Source organism: Arachis stenosperma, chromosome 5 (assembly GCF_014773155.1).
Source record: "Arachis stenosperma cultivar V10309 chromosome 5, arast.V10309.gnm1.PFL2, whole genome shotgun sequence".
Taxonomy (NCBI): domain Eukaryota; kingdom Viridiplantae; phylum Streptophyta; class Magnoliopsida; order Fabales; family Fabaceae; genus Arachis; species Arachis stenosperma.
Genome location: NC_080381.1, coordinates 41881088 through 41900391, shown reverse-complemented (window position 1 = coordinate 41900391; position 19304 = coordinate 41881088). Strand labels below are relative to the sequence as shown.

Genomic DNA, 19304 nt, shown 5'->3' with positions numbered 1-19304 from the left:
TTGCGTCTGTCACTAACGCCCCACAATCGCGAGTTTGAAGCTCGTCACAGTCATTCAATCATTGAATCCTACTCAGAATACCACAGACAAGGTTTAGACCTTCCGGATTCTCTTGAATGCCGCCATCAATTCTAGCTTATATCACGAAGATTCCGGTTAAAGAACCCAAGAGATAAACATTAGAGCCTTGTTTGCTTGTAGAACGGAGGTGGTTGTCAGTCACGTGTTCATAAGTGAGAATGATGATGTGCGTCACATAATCATCACATTCATCAAGTTCTTAAGTGCGAATGAATATCTTGGAATAAGAACGAGCTGAATTTGAATAGAAGAACAATAGTAATTGCATTAATACTCGAGGTACAGCAGAGCCCCACACCTTAATTTATGGTGTGTAGAAACTCCACCGTTGAAAATACATAAGAACAAGGTCTAGGCATGGCCGTGAGGCCAGCCCCCAGAACATGATCAAAGGATTCAAAGACCTAAAGATGATCTAAGATCCCAAGATCAAAATACAATAGTAAAAGATCCTACTTATAGGGAACTAGTAGCTTAAGAATTACAAAGATGAGTAAGTGACATAAAAATCCACTTCCGGGCCCACTTGGTGTTTGTTTGGGCTGAGCATTGAAGCATTTTCGTGTAGAGACTCTTCTTGGAGTTAAACGCCAGCTTTTGTGCCAGTTTGGGCGTTTAAATCCCACTTTGGTGCCAGTTCCGACGTTTAACGCTGGGAATTCTGAAGGTGACTTTGAACGCCGGTTTGAGCCATCAAATCTTGGGCAAAGTATGGACTATCATATATTTCTGGAAAGCCCAGGATGTCTACGTTCCAACGCCGGTGAGAGCGCACCAATTGGGCTTCTGTAGCTCCAGAAAATCTACTTCGAGTGCAGGGAGGTCAGAATCCAACAGCATCTGCAGTCCTTTTCAGTCTCTGAATCAGATTTTTGCTCAGGTCCCTCAATTTCAGCCAGAAAATACCTGAAATCACAGAAAAACACACAAACTCATAGTAAAGTCCAGAAAAGTGAATTTTAATTAAAAACTAATAAAAATATACCAAAAACTAACTAAATCCTACTAAAAACACACTAAAAATAATGCCAAAAACCGTACAAATTATCCGCTCATCACTGCCCCGAAGTTAAGTGACGCGAACGCGTGGATGACGCGTCCGCGTCGAATCTGCAAACTTCAATCCACGCAAACTCGTGGACGACGTCTCCGCGTCACTTTGCCGCAAACTGTACGGACGAGAAAGCACTGGGAGTGACTTCTGGGCTGTTTTTGACATAGTTCTCGGCCCAGAAAACACAAATTAGAGGCTGGAAGTGGAGCAGAATCAGATCATACACTCATAACACACTTTTCATAATTTTAGATGTAGTTTTTAGAGAGAGAGGCTCTCTCCTCTCTCTTAGGATTTAGGATTAGGATTCCTCTTAAAGGATTTAGGATTTATTATTATTTCACTTACAATTCTTCTGAGCTCCAGGTTCAATATTCCTTTATTTTGACTTCTCTTCTACTTTGAGATACTTTAATGCTTTTATTTGTATTTGACTTATATTGCCCAATTGGCTTATGAACTTTTCCATGTTAGATTTGATTGCTTTTGTTCCGAGGGTTACCTGAAACGTGTAGCTCGGTCGTTTTGGAGAGGCCCGAGGTGAGGGTTCTGGGGCCCGAGCTTGATGTGCCGAGCGGTTGGTGGTTGTACCTGGAATGACACTCTGATGCTTAAGTTAGCATGGGTCCAAGCAGATATGTGTAGAATATGGAATGAATCTCATACCTGGGTGTTCCAGTGTATTTATAGTAGTTGGCTGTGATCTTCCCTGGATAAGATATTCTTATCTTATCTTATCTTTCGGGAGTTTTATCCCTATCTTTGTGGAACCGCCTTCCTTAGGCCTTTTCGGCCTTTAGGTTTTGGGCTGCGCTCCTTCTGATGGGCCTTCCTTGCCTTTAATGTCCGAGGTCCGACCTTTAGGCGTGGGCCTTAGGACGAGGTCGGACCCTTCATGGATTTACCGAGTTGGGGGAGCCCGGTCAGGGTATGAACAGTGCCCCCGCCCGAGTTCGTCCTTTTTGGGAGGTCGAGCTCGGGCATAGTAGTTTTTCAAATTTTCAAAAAATGGCCGTTTCTGCATTTATTGCTTTTTTACCGTTTTTCCTTGATTTTCGTTCCGGCCTTCGTGAAGGCTTTATTTATTCGCTCCCCTTCCTTTTTCTTTCGTTTATTCTGTTCCTTTCTTGTTTTTCTAAGTTTTCGCCATCTCTTTTCGAGCGCCGCTTCTTCTTTTTCTCTGTTCTTCTTCGAATTTTTCCGCGTGCTTTTCCGGGGTTTCCTCTGCGCCGCCGTTCCGTTCTCCTTGTCTTGGAGCTCGTCGTCCTCGCTTCCTTCTTCCAGGTTTGTTCCCGTCTCTTTTCTTTGCGCACATATGCTTTCTGTTCTTTTGTGTGGCTCTTTGTCTGTTTCTTCTTTCTTTATGCCTGGGTTGCCCCAAAAAGAGGCGCCGCCTTTGCTTTGTTTGCATATGGGGGGGCTCTTTTTTGTTTTTCTGGTACTTTGTTCCGGGTTGCCGCATTTTTCTTTTTTGTTTCTTGCTTGGCTGAACGGGTTTTTCGCTGTCTGCTTTATGTGATTTTTGCTTGCTTTTGTATTTCTTCTTTGTAGGTAAGAGTTTTATGTCTCGAAAGGTTCTTCAGGCGATGTCGACCAAGATTCCAAGTGGTCTTGGTTGGGTAGACCCTCTTCCTCTAAAAGTCCCTTCTGTGGTAGATTCTGAATATTTGGCTAGGTTCCGTAGGCACTGTAGTATATGTGAGAATAGAGAGTCTGAGAGGGATTATGAGCTAGTAGCCCCGGATTCCGAGGAGAGAGTTTGCTTTTCGCCTTTAGATAGTTCCGAGAAGCTCTTCTTTTATGCTTATGATTGTTTTTTCTCTAAGCTGAGTGTCCGACTTCCTTTTACCGACCTGGAGTCCGAGGTGTTGTGGTCTTGTAACCTTGCCCCTACGCAGCTCCATCCAAATTCTTGGGCGTTTTTAAAGCTGTTTCAACTTTTGTGTCAGTTTTTGGGCGTCGCTCCCTCTATTTCTCTTTTTTCCTATTTGTTTGTGTTGACGAAGCCGGGGTCGGGTGGAGGGAAGGTGTCTTGGGTCTCTTTTAGGGCTAACCAGGGAAGGAAGTTTTGTACCCTTTATGATGAGTCCTTTCATGATTTCAAGAACTTTTATTTCAAGGTCCGGGCTACTGGAGACGTCCGACCTTTCTTTCTGGATGAGAGTGGGGAGCCTTCTTTTCCTCTTTGTTGGCAGGAGAATGTAGTGTCTGCTAAGTATACTTTGAGAGTCTAGATGAGGTTGAGCAGGCTTTTGTGGGTGTGGTGAGCAGTTTATGGGGTCGGGCACCTCACTTGGATACGAAGAAAATGTTGGGGGATCCAAGCCTTCTCCGTTCCGAGTTAGGTAGTTTCCCGACCTCTCCGAGATTCTTCTTTTTCAATATTGTTGTTTTACTTGTTTTTGGTTGAATTTTTGTTGTGGTAATCCTTTTCTTTATATTTCTGCAGAGATGTCTTCTCAGGCGGATTCCATGAAGTTCCTTCGTCGGACGAAGAAGTCTGTGGCTGCTCGAAATATCGAGGCTGAGGCTTCTGCTCGATCTTCTCCACAGAAGGCTACCGTGGGTGTTCAGACTCGGTCGAAGACTATTCCGACTCCCCAGTTCCGAGCTATAAACCAAGACCCTCCGACCTCCGGGCCTGCTACCTCTTCTCCTCCCCCGTTCTCGGGTCCTCCTCCCAAGAAGCAGAAGACCTCTCAAGAGCTTGCGGGTTTTAACGATAAGGATTTCGATGCTCTTGGTTGGATTGAACAGCATATTCTCCCTCAGACTTTTATCTCTACTGATGACGTGTCTATGGAGCATCATTTTCAGTATATGGCGCGGAGTTGTGTTCGGATGGCCAGTCTTCATGCTGCTATTGCCCAGGAGTTCAAGAAATCTCCCATTGGCGCGACCAGCTCCCGACTTGAGAAGGCTCAGTCCGAGTTTGAGAAGATTAGTCAACTGAAGGCTGCCAGGATTACTGAGCTGGAGGCGTCTTTGGAGAAAGAGAAAGCTAAAGCTACCGCGGCTGTGGCGTCAGCGAAGACATCTGAGGAGATGGCGAAGGCGGCTACAGAGAATTATACTAAGCTGTATGCCGAGCTTGTGGAGACAAAGGAGAAGTTGCAATCTGCTCGGGATGATTTTTACGAGCTGGAAGGTCATGTGGCCGAGGGTATGGATGCTATGTTTGTGAATTTGAGGGATCAGGTCCGGGTTCTTGCTCCCGACCTGGATCTGAGCTTATTCAGTACGGATAACGTTGTTGTGGAGGGAAAGATTGTTCCTGCTCCTACCGAGGATGAGGTTCCGATGTCCGATCCCAATGTTCCAGTTGAGAACCCGACTTCACCTTTGGTCGGGAATGGATCTGGCGTGGAGGTTTCAAACCGGGATGACGTTGCCGTCGATGCAGTCCCGATATCTATGTTTCCTCCGCAGCCTGCTGTTGATGTGGAGTCCGGAAAGGGCCTTGATCCTCTGTAATCTTTTATTTTTGGTGTTTTGCCCGACCTGTGGGCTCTTTTGTTTTTGGATGGTTTCTGCGAACGCTTTGGACACCTTTTTGCTTATTAGCTACTTGTAGTAACTTTTTAGCTTATTTATGCGGTGTTTTTGTTCGCGTTTTGGCTTTTTGTTTCGCTTTTATGCTTTTTAGTTGTTTTTGGATAACAACTTTTTAGCTAGCGCTTGGAACTTTTGCCTTTGGTTTCGTTCTTTCGCTTTGTACTTTTTAGTTGTTTTTGTAAAGCAACTTTTTAGTAAGCGTTTTCGAAACTTCCTTCGATTTCGTTCTTTCGCTTGTACTTTTTAGTTGATTTTTGTAAAGCAACTTTTTAGTAAGCGTTTTCGAAACTTCCCTCGATTTCGTTCTTTCGCTTGTACTTTTTAGTTGTTTTTTGTAAAGCAACTTTTTAGTAAGCGTTTTCGAAATCCTTGTTTTCGCCGTTTTAAGGCTTCTTCCTTTTGATCCAGGCTTTTTCCTCGGACCTCGGACGTTTCGAGTACCTCCTTTGTTGGGTCCGACCTTGTTGCCGGTCGGCCCTTTAAGTTATTTTTGTAATCTCTTTTTATTTGGCTTTTTGAGCCTTTTCAGAGTTACTTTATAACTTCTCACATTAATTTGAACCTCGTCGCTTTATCTTTGCCGACCTTGTGTGGTCTCTTGGCAAATGATTTTTTGCGTTTTGCCGAGCATAAATTAATGCGCCTTGGCGGGGTACTTTCTAGGATTTTGTTTCCTCATGAGGAAGAAGAAAAGAAAATAGAGAAATTTGATTAGTATTAAAAAGAAAGAATATTTACAGAGTGTTTACCCTTGACTAGTTCGGGTGTCTTACTTTAACCGGGTGTCTCATTAAAAAACCCTTGTAGGGAAAAAGAGTACACCTTGGGTTAAATTTTTCTAGCTGTAGTACCGTCTTAGGTTACAGGCGTGCCAGGCCCTGGGCAGCTCGTTGCCCTCTAGGTCGGATATTTTGTAATAGCCTGTCCCTAAGACTTCTGTTACCTTGTAGGGTCCTTTCCAATTTGTAGCTAGCTTTCCTTCTCCCGACTTTTGTGTTCCGATGTCATTTCGGATTAGGATCAGGTCGTGAATGGAGAAGCTTCGCTTTATTACTTTCTGATTGTATCTGAGGGCCGTTCGCCGTTTTAAGGCTTCTTCTCGAATCCGAGCTCTTTCTCGGACCTCGGGGAGGAGGTCGAGTTCTTCCCTTTGTGCCTGCGGGTTATCTTTTTCGTTGTAGAAGATGGTTCTAGGTGACCCTTCCTCTATTTCAATAGGAATCATTGCCTCCATTCCATAAGCTAGTCGGAATGGCGATTCTCCCGTTGTAGAGTGTGGGGTTGTCCGATATGCCCATAGCACCTGGGGGAGCTCTTCGGCCCATGCCCCTTTGGCCTCTTGGAGTCTTCGTTTTAACCCGGCCAAGATGACTTTATTTGCAGCTTCTGCTTGCCCATTGGCTTGTGGGTGCTCGACTGATGTGAATTGCTGTTTGATTTTTAGTTCGGCCACCAATTTCTGAAAACTTGTGTCCGTGAATTGTGTTCCATTGTCTGTTGTGATGGAGTAGGGGACTCCGAACCTTGTGACAATGTTTTTGTATAGGAATTTGCGGCTTTTCTGAGCCGTAATGGTGGTTAAGGGTTCAGCTTCGATCCACTTTGTGAAGTAGTCGACCCCTACTATGAGGTATTTGACTTGCCTCGGTCCTTGTGGGAACGGGCCGAGTAGGTCGAGTCCCCATTTTGCGAAGGGCCATGGTGCAGTGATGCTAATAAGGTCTTCGGGTGGTGCCTTGTGAAAATTGGCGTGTTTTTGGCAGGGGGGGCATATTTTCACAAACTCTGTTGCGTCTTTTTGCAAGGTCGGCCAGTAGAACCCGGCTCTGACTACTTTTTTGGATAGTGCCCGAGCTCCGAGATGGTTCCCACACATGCCTTCGTGGACTTCTTTGAGGACGCCTTTTGTTTCTGAGGTTGGGACGCACCTAATGAGGGGGTTTGAGAATCCTCTTCTGTATAATACGTCGTGAATTAGTGTATAATTTTGGGCGTCCTTTGTAAGTCTTTTAGCTTCTTTTCTTTCGGCGGGGAGAGTTCCCGACTTCAGGTAGTTGAGTATGGGGGTCATCCATCCTTGCTGTTGGTTGGATATATTTAGCGTTTCTTCCTCTCTTAGCACGGAGGGAGATTGTAAGGTTTCTTGGAGGAGACTTCTGTTGTTGCCTCCGGACTTGGTGCTAGCGAGCTTTGAGAGGGCGTCTGCCCGGGCATTTTGTTCCCGAGGTATGTGCTGTATTTGTATTTCTGGAAAGTGGCGTAATTGTGCCTGTGTTTGGTCCAGGTATTTTTTCATAGTTGGGTCTTTGGCCTGGTAACTTCCATTTACTTGTGATGTGATGACTTGGGAGTCGCTGAAGATCGTGATTCTCTGGGCTCCGACCTCTTCGGCTAGCTTTAGACCTGCTAGTAGGGCCTCGTATTCGGCTTGGTTGTTTGAAGCCTGGAACTCGAATTTTAGGGATAGTTCTATCCGCGTTCCTTGGTCGATTTCGAGTATAACACCGGCTCCGCTTCCTGTTTTGTTTGAGGACCCATCGACATACAGGTTCCACGAGAGTGGGGTTCCAGGGGTCTCAGTGTATTCTGCGATGAAGTCGGCTAGATACTGGGATTTTATGGCAGTCCGGGCTTCATAGTGGAGGTCGAACTCGGACAGTTCCACCGCCCATTGTAGGATTCGCCCTGCCAGGTCTGTTTTTTGTAGGATGTGTCTCATGGGTTGGTTTGTCCGGACTTTGATGGTGTGGGCTTGAAAGTAGGGACGGAGCCTCCGAGCTGTGAACACTAGGGCGTAGGCGAATTTTTCTATTTTCTGATAGTTTAATTCGGCCCCTTGTAGTGCCTTGCTTACAAAGTATATGGGGTGTTGTCCTTGGTCATTTTCTCGTATTAATGCTGAAGCGATTGCTCGATGTCCGACCGAGAGGTATAGTACGAGCTCTTCCCCTTTTAAAGGTCGGGTTAGGACTGGTGGCTGCCCGAGGAATTCCTTGAATTCTTGAAAGGCTTTTTCGCACTCCGGGGTCCACGAGATGGGTTTTCCTTTCTTTAGGAGTGAGTAGAGAGGTAGTGATTTTATTGCTGATCCTGCCAAGAATCTTGATAGGGCGGCCAGCCTTCCATTCAGTTGTTGTACTTCTTTGACACACGTCGGGCTCTTCATATTGAGTATTGCTTGGCATTTGTCCGGGTTTGCTTCGATGCCCCTTTGAGTCAGCATGAAGCCTAAGAACTTTCCGGCTTCTGCGGCGAAGGTGCACTTCGTCGGGTTGAGTCTCATGTTGTGTTTTCTGAGGGTGCCGAAGACACTGGTGAGGTCGGTCAGCAAGTTTCTGTCTTCTTGTGTCTTTACCAGCATGTCGTCGACGTACACCTCCAGTTGTAGTCCGATGTGCTCTGAGAACACTTTGTTCATTAGCCTCTGGTAGGTTGCCCCTGCGTTCTTCAGCCCGAAGGGCATTACTACGTAGCAGTAGTTTGCCCTTGGGGTTATGAACGAGGTCTTTTCTTGGTCAGGTCCATACATCGGGATTTGGTTGTATCCCGAGTATGCGTCCATGAAGGAGAGATATCTATAGCCTGAGGCTGCGTCTACTAAGGCGTCGATGTTTGGTAGCGGATATGGATCTTTGGGGCAGGCTTTGTTGAGATCCGTGTAGTCGACGCACATCCTCCATTTTCCATTGGGCTTTTTTACCAGGACCATGTTTGCGAGCCATAGGGGGTATTTTACTTCCCTAATGAACCCTGCATCTAGTAGTGCTTGTACTTGTTCTTCTATTGCTTGCATGCGTTCGGGCCCGAGCTTCCTGCGTCTTTGTTGGACAGGTCAGGATCCCGGGTACACTGATAGCTTATGGCACATCAGATCGGGGCTTATGCCTGGCATGTCGGAGGCTTTCCAGGCGAAGAGGTCGGAATTCTCCCTTAAGAGGTTTATGAGTTCCTCTTTTAGGCCTGTCTTGAGATTTGCTCCTACGTTTGTTATTTTTTCAGGTGTGTTCCCAATCTGGACTCTTTCGGTCTCTCCCTCTGGTTGTGGCCGAAGATCTTCTCGGGCTTGAACTCGTCCGAGTTCTACTGTGTTGACCTCTTTCCCTTTTAGACTTAAGCTTTCGTTGTAGCATCGCCGTGCTAGCTTTTGGTCGCCTTTTAGGGTAGCGATTCCCTTTGTGGTAGGGAACTTCATACAGAGGTGTGGGGTCGAGACTATAGCTGCCAGTCTGTTTAGGGTTGGTCGCCCAATGAGGGCATTGTATGCTGAAGTGACGTCGACTACAATGTAGTCGATGTTTAATGTTTTAGATTGCTCGCCTTTTCCAAAGGTAGTGTGTAGCGAGATGTATCCTAAGGGATGGATCGGGGTATCCCCTAGCCCAAATAGGTCGGTGGGATAGGCCTTTAGTTCTTTTTCTTCAAGTCCGAGCTTGTCGAATGCCGATTTGAACAGGATATCCGCCGAGCTTCCCTGGTCAATCAGGGTTCGATGTAAGTTGGCGTTTGCTAGGATAATGGTGACTACCATCGGATCGTCGTGCCCGGGAATTATCCCTTGAGCATCTTCTCGGGTAAATGAGATAGTAGGTAACTCGGGCAGGGGACTGTCTTCTCGGACATGATAGACTTCTTTGAGGTGTCTTTTTCGCGAGGATCTGGATGATCCTCCGCTTGCAAAACCTCCATTTATCATGTGAACGTGTCTTTCGGGGGTTCGCGGGGTTTGTTCGGCCCGACCTTCGTTATCTCCCCGCCTTCTCTTCCTGGTCTCTTCTCCTTTCTCTGCTATGTATCTGTCGAGCTTTACTTCTCTGGCCAGCTTTTCTATAACATTTTTTAGGTCGTAGCAGTCGTTGGTAGAATGACCGTAGAGCTTGTGATATTCACAGTATTCGGACCGATCTCTCCCCGCTCTCTTGTGTTTTAGAGGTCGGGGTGGTGGGATCTTTTCGGTGTGGCATACTTCTCTGTAGATGTCTACCAGGGAGACTCGGAGGGAGGTGTAGTTGTGGTACTTCCGTGGCTTGTCCGAGTTGGGTTCTTCTTTCTTCTTCTGTTCCCGATCTCGATCTCGGAGTGGGTAGGTTGATTCCTTCCTAGAAGAGTCTCTTAGCTGGGAGGTTTCCTCCATATTGATATATTTTTCTGCCCGCTCCTGCACCTCGTATAGGGAGGTCGGGTATCATTTGGATAGGGATTGGCTAAACGGTCCTTCCTTTAGGCCGTTTGCCAGTCCCATGATAGCTGCTTCAGTGGGCAAGTGTTGTATGTCCAGGCAGGCTTTGTTGAATCGCTCCATGTATTCTCGGAGAGTTTCTTGGTTACCTTGTTTGACCCCGAGTAGACTGGGGGCATGTTTTGTCTTGTCCTTTTGAATAGAGAACCCCGTTAGGAATTTTTTGGTTAGGTCTTCGAAGCTGGTGATTGATTTTGGTGGCAGGTTGTCGAACCACTTCATGGCTGACTTGGTGAGAGTGGTGGGGAAGGCTTTGCATCGAATCGCGTCGGAGGCGTCGACCAGGTACATTCTGCTTCTGAAGTTGCTGAGGTGGTGACTTGGATCGGTGGTGCCGTCGTAGAGATCCATATCGGGTGGTTTGAAGTTTCGCGGTACCTTCTCCTCCATGATCTCTTGCGTGAAGGGATCATGGTTGCCTTCGGGGGTGGTGCCGCGTTCCGTCCGGTCTTTCAGGTTGGCCTCTATTTTCCGTAGTTTTTCTTCTAATTCTCTGCGCTTGCGAGCCTCCCTTCTCAGATCTTGTTCAGTTTCTTTCTGCTTCTTTATGTCCTCTTCGAGTTGTTTCAGTCGGTTCTGTTGTGCCAGGACTGCTTCTAGAATTTCCGAGCTCTTTTCTTTTTCGGGATTTTGTGGATCTTTGTTTGGGAGTGATGTCTTTGGGCGATTCTGTTTGTTTCCTCCTGGAGTGCGCGGTGATAGAGGGCTGTCCGGTCGTTCTCCGGTGTCAACTTCCTCCTCTTGTTCTGATGTAGCGTGGTCATTGTTGGGAGGGTCGTCCGCCATGGTAAAGGGATGACTTCCAGGTCCCCGGCAACGGCGCCAATGTTCCGAGGGTTACCTGAAACGTGTAGCTCGGTCGTTTTGGAGAGGCCCGAGGTGAGGGTTCTGGGGCCCGAGCTTGATGTGCCGAGCGGTTGGTGGTTGTACCTGCAATGACACTCCGATGCTTAAGTTAGCATGGGTCCAAGCAGATATGTGTAGAATATGGAATGAATCTCATACCTGGGTGTTCCAGTGTATTTATAGTAGTTGGCTGTGATCTTCCCTGGATAAGATATTCTTATCTTATCTTATCTTTCGGGAGTTTTATCCCTATCTTTGTGGAACCGCCTTCCTTAGGCCTTTTCGGCCTTTAGGTTTTGGGCTGCGCTCCTTCTGATGGGCCTTCCTTGCCTTTAATGTCCGAGGTCCGACCTTTAGGCGTGGGCCTTAGGACGAGGTCGGACCCTTCATGGATTTACCGAGTTGGGGGAGCCCGGTCAGGGTATGAACAGCTTTTATTAATGCAATTGAGGTATTTCAGATTTATGCTTGCTTTATTCTATTTATGATGTCTTCAATTTAATTTAAAGTCTTCCCTTTTGGCTCTGGTTAAGTAATTGGTGACGCTTGAGTTATCAAATAAAGCAGTGGTTGAAATTGGCAGATCGCTCTAAAACTAGTCTTCCCACAGGAATTGACTAGGACTTGAGGATCAAACTAATCATTCCACTTGACTTTCCTTTGCTTTAGTAAAGGTTAACTAAGTGGGATTAAAATCCAATTCTCATCACAATTGATAAGGATAGGACTTCCAGTTCTAATACCTTGCCAAAAGTTTATTTTATTATTACTATTTTAATTTTCTTATCATTTAACATACTTCTTTCTTACTTTCAAAACCCCCAATTTACAAGACTCATAACCAATAATAAGAACATACCTCCCTGCAATTCCTTGAGAAGACAACCCGAGGTTTGAATACTTCGGTTATCAATTTATTTAGGGGTTTGTTACTTGTGACAACCAAATGTTTGTACGAAGGGATTTTCTGTTGGTTTAGAATCTATACTTACAACGCGACTATATTTTTATAAAATTCTTTACTAGCAAAAATTCTAACGTCAAAATGGCGCTGTTGCCGGGGAATTGCAAACGTGTGCCTTATTTTTGGTTATTGTAAATATTTTTCAAAAAAAAATTTTTTTTTCAAATTTTAAAATTTTTATCTTATCTTATTTTTCAAAATTCAAATCTTTTTCAAAAAAAAATCATATTTTTTTTAAATCTTATCTTATCTTTTTCAAAATCTTATCTTATCCTTTTTCAAAAAAATCATATCTTTTTTAAAATATTTTCTTTTTATTAATTTTTGTTTTTATTTTTTCTTACTACTATAAACTCTCACCCTTTTGGCTATGAGTCTGGTTACAATTATGTTGCAGGAAGAGGAAGCTATAACAGGAATATGCATCAAGGTCAAAGCAATCAAAGATGGACGGAGCCAAGAAGATCTGATCAACCCTTTAGGCAACAACACCTTCTAGGATATCATGGACAAAGACCATTCTACAATGCATACCAAGATAATAGATATGGTGGACCCCCTTGTAGTTATCAACAAGACCCACCATATGCCCATGAAACCCCTCCTCTTCAATATAATTTTAAACCACCACACTTACAAGCCCCTTTCCACCATTCACCTCCATATGACTATGAGCAGATATTTTATACGCTTTTTGGGGGTAATTTCATGTAGATTTTAGTATATTTTAATTGGTTTTTAGTAGAATATTATTAGTTTTTAGGCAAAAATCATATTTCTGGACTTTACTATGAGTTTGTGTGTTTTTCTATGATTTCAGGTATTTTCTGGCTGAAATTGAGGGAACTGAGCAAAAATCTGAGTTAGGCTGAAAAAGGACTGCTGATACTGTTGGATCCTGACCTCCCTGAACTCGAAATGGATTTTCTGGAGCTACAGGAGTCCAATTGGCGCGCTCTGATGAGCGGATAATTTGTACGCTTTTTGGCATTGTTTTTAGTATGTTTTTGGTAGTTTTAGTTGAGTTTTTATTATATTTTTATTAGTTTTTAGTTAAAATTCACTTTTCTGGACTTTACTATGAGTTTGTGTGTTTTTCTGTGATTTCAGGTATTTTCTGGCTGAAATTGAGGGATCTGAGCAAAAATCTGATCCAGAGACTCAAAAGGACTGCAGATGCTGTTGGATTCTGACCTCCCTGCACTCGAAGTGGATTTTCTGGAGCTACAAAAGCCCAATTGGCGCGCTCTCAACGGCGTTGGAAAGTAGACATCCTGGGCTTTCCAGCAATATATGATAGTCCATACTTTGCCCAAGATTTGATGGCCCAAATCGGCGTTCAAAGTCACCTCAAGAAATTCCAGCGTTAAACGCTGGAACTGGCACCTAAATGGGAGTTAAACGCCCAAACTGGCATAAAAGCTGGCGTTTAACTCCAAGAAGAGTCTCTACACGAAAATGCTTCATTGCTCAGCCCAAGCACACACCAAGTGGGCCCAAAAGTAGATTTTTATGTCATTTACTCATCTCTGTACACCCTAGGCTACTAGTTTTCTATATATAGGACCTTTTACTATTGTATTTTCATCCTTTAGACTTTGGTAGCTATCTTTGGACATCTAGTTCTTAGATCATTGGGAGGCTGGCCTCACGGCCATGCCTAGACCTTGTTCTTATGTATTTTCAACGGTGGAGTTTCTACACACCATAGATTAAGGTGTGGAGCTCTGCTGTACCTCGAGTATTAATGCAATTACTATTGTTCTTCTATTCAATTCCGCTTGTTCTTTGTCCAAGATATCACTTGTTCTTCAACTTGATGAATGTGATGATCCGTGACACTCATCATCATTCTCACTCATGAACAAAGTGACTGACAACCACTCTTGTTCTACAAGCATACGAGGCTCTAGTGAATATCTCTTGGATTCTTTAACCGGAATCTTCGTGGTATAGGCGAGAACTGATGGCGGCATTCAAGAGAATCCGGAAGGTCTAACCTTGTCTGTGGTATTCTGAGTAGGATTCAATGATTGAATGACTGTGACGTGCTTCAAACTCCTGAAGGCGGGGCGTTAGTGACAGACGCAAAAGAATCACTGGATTCTATTCTGGCCTGATTGAGAACCGATAGATGGATAGCCGTGCCGTGACAGGGTGCGTTGAACATTTCCAATGAGAGGATGGGAGGTAGCCACTGACAACGGTGAAACCCTTGCATAAGCTTGCCATGGAAAGGAGTAAGAAGGATTGGATGAAGACTGTAGGAAAGCAGAGAGACGGAAGGGAAGGCATCTTCATGCGCTTATCTGAAGTTCCTACCAATGAATTACATAAGTATCTCTATCTTTATCTTTTATGTTATTTTCATTCATCACCATATACATTTGAGTCTGCCTGACTAAGATTTACAAGATGACCATAGCTTGCTTCATAGCAACAATCTCCGTGGGATCGACCCTTACTCACGTAAGGTATTACTTGGACGACCCAGTGCACTTGCTGGTTAGTTGTGCGAAGTTGTGTAATGCCATGGAATTGAACTACCAAGTTTTTGGGGTTCATGACCGGGGATTATGAGAGTTGTGAAAAGTATTGTTCACAATTTCACGCACCAAGTTTTTGGCGCCGTTGCCGGGGATTGTTCTTGTGTATGGACAACTGACGGTTCATCTTGTTGCTTAGATTAGGTATTATTTTTCTTCAGAGTTCTTAAGAATGAATTCTAGTGTTTCAAGGTGATGTTCTTATCATCACCAAAGCTGATTGATTATCATCAATTTAGCTCTTGAATGCAATGTCCTGCTGAAGCTTGGCCGGCCATGTCTAATTTCTTTAGACTAAAGCTTTAGACTAACATTGCATGATTCCTGGAATTCTCATTAAGAATTTTGATACCTTTATTTTCCTTTTCACTTAATTTTCGAAAAATCCAAAAAAAAAATTTACAAAATCATAAAAAACCAAAAATATTTCTTGTTTAAGTCTAGTGTCTCATTTTAAGTTTGGTGTCAATTGCATGTTTCTGTTCTTCTTGCATTTTTCGAATTCATGCATGTGTCTTCATTAATCTTCAAGTTGTTCTTGATGATCTCCTTGTTTTGGTCTTTGAATTCTATTGACTTGAGTGTTTTGTTATTTCTCATGTGCATTCTCATTTTGTTAGTGTACAAACTGCTAAGTTTGGTGTCTTGCATGCATTGTTATTTGATTTTAGTTGCATTTTGATTATTTCTCATTATTAAAAATCTAAAAATATTTTTAATTTGTGTCTTTTCAAGTCAATAATACAGAGAATTGAAGATTCAGAACATACAGCAGAGGAATTACACAGAAAAACTGGGCGTTCAAAACGCCCAGTGAAGAAGGACAGATTGGCGTTTAAACGCCAGCCAGGGTACCTGGTTGGGCGTTTAACGCCCAAAAAGGTAGTATTTTGGGCGTTAAACGCCAGAATGTATACCATTCTGGGCGTTTAACGCCAGGATGGTGCTAGGAGGAAGATTTTGTTTTCAAAATCAATTTTTTTCAAGTTTTCAAAGTTTTTCAAAATCAAATCTTTTTCAAATCATATCCTTTCAATCAAATGTTTTCAAAATCAATTTCTTTCCTTTTTCAAAGATACTTGCTAACAATTCATGATTTGATTGAACATTTCAAGTATATTGCCTTTTCTGTTGAGAAAGGTTTAATGTTTGAATCATATCTTTTCTTGTTAGGCAAGTCACTAATTTTCAAAATCAAATCTTTTTAAAATTGTTTTCAAATCAAATCTTCTCAATCACAATTTTTTAAACCAATCACATCTTTTTAATCACATCTTTTTTAAAATAAATTTTCAATCAAATCCTTTTAATTTCTAATTTCAAAATCTTTTTCAAAAATCACTTGATTTCTTTCCCACTCTTATTTTCGAAAATCAAGTAGTGTTTTTCAAAATGTTTTCAAACTTTTTAACTTAATTTTCGAAAATTCTCTTCCCTCCTTCTCACATCCTTCTATTTATGGAGTACTACTCCTTCTTAATGCACAATTCGAACTCTATCTGATCAAGTTCGAATTCTCCTTCTTCTTTCTTCCATTTTTCTTCCTCTGACACCTCAAGGAATCTCTATACTGTGACATAGAGGATTCCATATTTTCTTGTTCTCTTCTCTTTCATATGAGCAGGAACAAAGACAAAGGCATTCTTGTTGAAGCTGACCCTGAACCTGAAAAGACCTTGAAGCGAAAACTAAGAGAAGCTAAGGCACAACTCTCTGTAGAGGACCTGACCGAATTCTTCAAGGAAGAACCCATGGCAGCCGAAAACAACAACAATGCCAACAATGCAAGGAAGGTGCTGGGTGACTTTACTGCACCTACTCCCAATTTCTATGGGAGAAGCATCTCTATCCCTGCCATTGGAGCAAACAACTTTGAGCTTAAGCCTCAGTTAGTTTCTCTAATGCAACAGAATTGCAAGTTCCATGGACTTCCAATGGAAGATCCTCATCAGTTTTTAGCTAAGTTCTTGCAGATCCGTGACACAGTCAAGACTAATGGGGTTGACCCTGAGGTCTACAGACTAATGCTATTCCCTTTTGCTGTAAGAGACAGAGCTAGAATATGGTTGGACTCACAACCTAAAGATAGCCTGGACTCTTGGGAAAAGCTAGTCAATGCCTTCTTGGCAAAGTTCTTTCCACCTCAAAAATTGAGTAAGCTTAGAGTAGAAGTCCAAACCTTCAGACAGAAGGATGGAGAATCCATCTATGAAGCTTGGGAAAGATACAAACAATTAATCAGAAAGTGTCCCTCAGACATGCTTTCTGAATGGAGCATCATAGGTATTTTCTATGATGGTCTCTCTGAACTATCCAAGATGTCTTTGGATAGCTCTGCTGGAGGATCTCTTCATCTGAAGAAGATGCCTACAGAGGCTCAAGAGCTAATTGAAATGGTTGCAAATAACCAATTCATGTACACTTCTGAGAGGAATCCTGTGAACAATGGGACTAGTCAGAAGAAAGGAGTTCTTGAGATTGACACTCTGAATGCCATATTGGCTCAGAACAAGATATTGACTCAACAAGTCAATTTGATTTCTCAAAGTCTGTCTGGAATGCAAAATGCACCAAGCAGTACTAAGGATGCTTCATCTGAGGAAGAAGCTTACGATCCTGAGAACCCTTCAATGGAAAAGGTGAATTACCTAGGAGAACCCTATGGAAACACCTCTAATTCTTCATGGAAAAATCACCCAAATTTCTCATGGAAAAATCAAGAGAGACCTCAACAAGGTTTCAACAACAATAATGGTGGAAGAAATAGGTTTAGCAATGGCAAGCCTTTTCCATCATCTTCTCAGCAACAGACAGAGAGTTCCAAGCAGAACCCCTCTGACTTAGCAACTATGGTCTCTAATCTAATCAAGACCACTCAAAGTTTCATGACTGAAACAAGGTCCTCCATTAGGAATTTGGAGGCACAAGTGGAACAGCTGAGCAAGAAAATTACTGAACTCCCTCCTAGTACTCTCCCAAGTAATACAGAAGAAAATCCAAAAGGAGAGTGCAAAGCCATAACCATGGCCGAATTTGGAAAGGAAGGAAAGGCAGTGAACGCCACTGAGGAAGACCTCAATGGGCGTGCACTGACCTCCAATGAGTTCCCTAATGAGGAACCATGGGAATCTGAGGCTCAAAGTGAGACCATAAAGATTCCATTGGACTTACTTCTGCCTTTCATGAGCTCTGATGAGTATTCCTCCTCTGAAGAGGATGAGTATGTCACTAAAGAGCAAGTTGCTAAATACCTTGGAGCAATCATGAAGCTAAATGACAAGTTATTTGGAAATGAGACTTGGGAGAATGAACCTCCTTTGCTCACCAAAGAACTGGATGACTTGTCTAGGCAGAAATTACCTCAAAAGAGACAAGATCCTGGGAAGTTTTCAATACCTTGTACCATAGGCACCATGACCTTCAAGAAGGCTCTGTGTGACTTAGGGTCAAGTGTGAACCTCATGCCTCTCTCTGTAGTGGAGAAGCTAGGGATCTTTGAGGTGCAAGCTACAAGAATCTCATTAGAGATGGCAGACAATTCAAGAAAACAAGCTCATGGACTTGTAGAGAATGTTTTGGTGAAGATTGAAGACCATTACATCCCTACTGATTTCATAGTCCTAGAGACTGGGAAGTGCATGGATGAAACCATCATCCTTGGCAGACCCTTCCTAGCCACAGCAAAGGCTGTGATTGATTTTGATGGAGGAGAACTGATCATTCAAGTGAATGAAGAATCCTTTGTGTTTAAGGCTCAAGGATATCCCTCTATCACTATGGAGAGGAAGCATGAAGAGCTTCTCTCAATTCAGAGTCAAACAAAGCCCCCACAGTCAAACTCTAAGTTTGGTGTTGGGAGGCCACAACCAAACTCTAAGTTTGGTGTTGAACCCCTACATTCAAACTCTAAGTTTGGTGTTGGGAGGTTCCAACATGGCTCTGAGTATCTATGAGGCTCCATGAGAGTCCTCTGTCAAGCTACTGACATTAAAGAAGCGCTTGTTGGGAGGCAACCCAATGTTTTATAATTAACTATTTCCTTTTGTTATTTTATCTTTTTTGTAGGTTGATGATCATAAGAAGTCACAAAATCCATTGAAAAAGCAAAAACAGAATGAAAAACAGGAAGAAAAACAGCACACCCTGGAGGAAGAACTCACTGGCGTTTAAACGCCAGTGAGGCTAGCAGTTGGGCGTTTAACGCCCAGTCTGGCACCATTCTGGGCGTTTAACGCCAGAAAGGGGCACCAGACTGGCGTTAAACGCCAGGAAAGGGCAAGAACCTGGCGTTAAACGCCAGGAATGGGCACCAGCCCGGCGTTTAACGCCAGAATTGGCTCAAAACGTGATTTCTGATGCCATTTGGTGCAGGGATGACTTTTCCTTGACACCTAAGGATCTGTGGACCCCACAGGATCCCCACAAACCCCTCACCTATCAAATCCCATCTCTCTCTTCACCACTCACCTCCATAAAACCCCACTTACCTCACCATCCAAATTCAAACCACTACTTCTTCCCCTTTTGGCCTAACCACAAAGCCATCTCCCTCTCCTCCATTTCTTCTTCTTCTACTCTCTTCTTTCTTCTTTTGCTCGAGGACGAGCAAACCTTTTAAGTTTGGTGTGGTAAAAGCATTGCTTTTTGTTTTTCCATAACCATTTATGGCATCCAAAGCCGGTTCAACTGAGAAGGCATAACCTCAAGCCCATCACTAAGAAGAAGATGGAGCAAACAAGAGACCCCTCTCATCAAGAGATCCCTGAGATACCTCAAGGGATGCACTTTCCTCCACAAGACTATTGGGAGCAACTGAACACCTCCCTAGGAGAATTAAGTTCCAACATGGGACAACTAAGGGTGGAGCACCAAGAACACTCCATCATCCTCCATGAAATTAGAGAAGATCAAAGAATCATGAGAGAGGAGCAACAAAGACAAGGAAGAGACATTGAGGAGCTCAAGCACTCCATAGGATCTTCAAGAAGAAGAAAGAGCCGCCATCACTAAGGTGGACCCGTT

At 43.5% G+C, this 19304-nt stretch overlaps 1 non-coding gene across 1 annotated transcript; it reads right to left on the bottom strand.

The window, feature by feature from the left end:
* Positions 1-16438: 16438 nt before the first annotated feature.
* LOC130983812 (small nucleolar RNA R71) lies at positions 16439-16546 on the bottom strand. The gene has a single exon (XR_009087786.1). It is a non-coding gene; the product is annotated as a small nucleolar RNA R71 (small nucleolar RNA).
* Positions 16547-19304: the final 2758 nt, after the last annotated feature.